Source organism: Cajanus cajan, chromosome 3, assembly GCF_000230855.2.
Source record: "Cajanus cajan strain Asha chromosome 3, NIPB_CcT2T_4, whole genome shotgun sequence".
NCBI lineage: Eukaryota > Viridiplantae > Streptophyta > Magnoliopsida > Fabales > Fabaceae > Cajanus > Cajanus cajan.
The window spans coordinates 43,828,801-43,832,354 of record NC_138519.1 but is presented as its reverse complement, the minus strand read 5'-3'; the positions used below and the strand labels follow the sequence as shown (position 1 = coordinate 43,832,354).

Genomic DNA, 3,554 nt, shown 5'->3' with positions numbered 1-3,554 from the left:
TTGGGCCTGTTCCCTATAAATATGACGTCAATTGGACGTCATTTGACTTTTGGAACATAGTTTCAACCCTCTCCTTGAGTATTCTGGGGTTTTTGAGCAGTGTTCTGCCCTAGAAATCACTCGGAGAGTTGATCCGACAAAGTTCTTGAGCCCCGAGCCATTTTGCTTGAGGATCGAACCTAGTCGAAGGGAAATCCTCCGGATTTCCATAGTTAAAAGTTTTTAGGAAGGAGCGAGCGAGCTTGTAGAGCGAGGGAACGCCAAAAAGCTTCCCAGTTTTACTCAATATATAAAAGCACGCTTCAAGAGGTTTCTTCTTAAATCCTTCCTTTTACTGCTTTCTGTGTGCATATTTAAACTGTCATCATGTAGATAGTTAATTTATAATTGCTTAGAATAAATAGGGGTAATTTAGTAATTTTACGCTGTTATTTTAGAAAATAATCTGTCATAGGGAACCCGAAAGGGGCGCTGTGGGGTGCTAACACCTTCCCCACGCGTAACCGACTCCCTTACCCAACTCTGGTTGTAATGGCCAAAGTTGATTTGTAAAATCAATTGCCGTATCCCTTTTTCCAATGTTTTGAGTAAAACATTGGTGGCGACTCCACGAACCCCTCCTTTTGCGAAAACCACTAATCCATGGAGGGTCCCGCTTGGGATTAATATGGATTGGTGAATCATTTAATAAAATTGCTCGTTTGACAAGGTCTCAGTTTGAGAATACGTCATTCTAGCAATCCATATTTTTAAACAAATAAACGAGTCCAACCATCCTTCGCAAATGCCGAAAGCCCGTTTCGGGCCGGTGGCGACATTCCTTAAGGAACTTTGCATATTTTGGAATTTGTCGGATGGCATCAAGGAGAGGAATGTTGACTTCCACCTTGCTAAACATATCCAGCAATTCAGTATCAATTTCTAATCTCTTCTTTGCTGGTCTATTTGGAAAGGGGAGTGGAATCTCTGATCTCCTCTTTGCTGCATCATTATTTTCAGCTGCACCTGCAAAGGAAGAATCACATTCCACTGGTGCTACAACTGATTGTTGCTGCACTGGTGGTAACTCTTTTCCACTTCTCAAAGTAATGGCACTCACATTCCCCTTTGGATTTAAAACTGTTTGGGAGGGAAGTTTGCCAGAACCTTGAGATTGAAACTGATTTACCTGAGATGCTAACTGGCCAATTTGAGTCTTTAAATCTTGGACAGTGGCATCCATATTTCTCTGAAACTGCAAATTTTGTGCAGCCATCTGTTGCATCATCTCCTCGAATGAAGGTCCACTCTTTTGTGCAGGAGGAGGTGTAGGTGCTGGTGGTTGTTGCTGCTGATGCTTGAATGGAGGCTGATATTTTCCAAAAGGTTGGAATGAAGGTTGTTGTTGTTGTTGCCCCCATTTCAGATTTGGATGATCTTTCCAACCTGGGTTGTATGTTTGGGAGTATGGATTGTAATTTTGTTGCTGTTGTGGCCTATATTGTTGTTGCTGGTTGGTGTAAATTCCAGAAACATTTGCATCTGTTTCTTGTAGAGTGGGACATGAATGTGTATAGTGCTCCTCTGAAGAACAAATGCCACAAACTGTTGCTGGACATTCACTTGCTGCATTCGCCTGTTGTTTTTGTTCAATTGCTAAATGTCTCACCATGGTGGCCAGCTCATTAATTTTGTTTTCCAGCCTTTGATTATCTACACCACAAACAGAACTAGAACCAGCACCAATTGCCATCTCATTTACTCCCTTGACAGCTCCTCTAAATCCAAATTGCTGAGTGTTGGCTGCCATGTTCGAAATGAGTTGTCTTGCAGCATTTGGTGTCTTATCCATCAGTGCTCCTCCACTTGCTGCATCTATCATGTTCCTATCCGTCAAGGTTAGTCCTTCATAAAAATATTGAATCAATAATTGCTCACTAATTTGATGTTGAGGACATGTAGCACACAACTTGTTGAATCTCTCCCAGTATTCATACAAAGTTTCTCCATTCAGTTGCCTTATACCACAAATCTCTTTCCTAATTGCTACTGTTCTGGATGCAGGAAAGAATTTCTCTAGAAACAATCTCTTCATTTGATTCCATGTAGTGATTGTTGCTGGTAGAAAGTAGAGCCAATCTTTTGCAACACCATCCAGAGAGAAAGGAAATGCCTTCATTTTGACATGATCTTCAGGAACTCCTTGAGGTCTCATGGTGGAACACACTACATGGAACTCCTTTAAATGCTTATGAGGATCTTCACCTGCAAGTCCATGAAACTTGGGCAACAAATGGATAAGTCCAGATTTAAGCTCATAATTTGTTTGATTATCAGGATATTGGACACACCATGGTTGATACACAACATTAGGTGTAGCCAATTCCTTCAAAGTGAGTTCACGATTATCAGCCATGATATCAAATTCAGAATCAGTTTCAGAAGAAGAGCAAGATTGAAAATTAAAAATATCACTATCTAAGCAGGATTGAGGATTAAAAGTAGAATTAATAACTACTTCAGAATCAACTACACTACTATTATTTTTCTGACTAGACCTACACCTTAACCTATGATGAAGTGTTCTTTCTATCTCAGGATCAAAATCATGTAATGTACCAGGGTTGGACCTAGTCATGCAAATAAGAACACATACAAGGTTATGAAGTCAAAAGTCAACAGAAAAGTCAAAAGTCAACAGAAAAGTCAATATTTACTATATAAGCAACTATAACATGCAAAACTATACCAAATGAATTTTAAAAAATATTTCACCACCAGAACATCATTTCTCACATGATTTCCTAATTTTGAGAATTTTTTTGTGATTTTTAAAAATATCAAAAACAGTAAAAAATTGAAAAAGTGGTCTAAATGAAGGAATTTGGCAAAAAAGACCCCCAACACCCGTAGTTATTCCATAACAGGGGTGCCTTGATGTGTGAATTTTAGCCACCTTCCTACCAATTTTCAGCCCAATCTGACAACTTTCGCAAAAAAGACCAAAATACCCCTACAAAAAATTATACAGAACTCATAGAAGATGAAGGAATTTCGTGATTTTAAGCCCAAGTTACCCCCAATAGGGGGTAAGTTTGCTCAGAATCACGTTTTACCTTTGGAGACCAAGTTTCAGCTCAATCAGAGAATCTTTGAAAATTTTCGGAATGGTTTCATGGAGAGCCAAAATCAATTTCTTCAGGAAATGATTTCTACTAGTCCTCTGTTTTCGGAATGTGTTTTCCTCTGTTTTTCCTCTGTTTTCTTTCCCTGTTTTTCCAGCTAAAATACAGCACAAAGAAACTACAAAGAAACCGCAAAGAAACCACACAATATTGCTACAAAAACACTACAAATTACCTAAACAATACAATTCAAGACAAACACAATAATATTGAAAACTAAACTGCAAAAAATACAATGAATTAGAGACAGAATTAGTGATAGAATCAGACATAGAATTGAATTACAAAATACTGTACTATAAATTCAAAAACATTTCAACAGTTAGTATACATGATAAAAAATCAAAACAAAATGACTTATGTCCCCGGCAACGGCGCCATTTTGATAGC

General features: G+C 38.4%; 1 non-coding gene across 1 annotated transcript; it reads left to right on the top strand.

Annotated features, from left to right (window-relative positions):
- The first annotated feature begins 1,919 nt into the window (after window positions 1-1,919).
- Window positions 1,920-2,024, top strand: LOC145956643 (small nucleolar RNA R71). The gene has a single exon (XR_014432882.1). It is a non-coding gene; the product is annotated as a small nucleolar RNA R71 (small nucleolar RNA).
- Window positions 2,025-3,554: the final 1,530 nt, after the last annotated feature.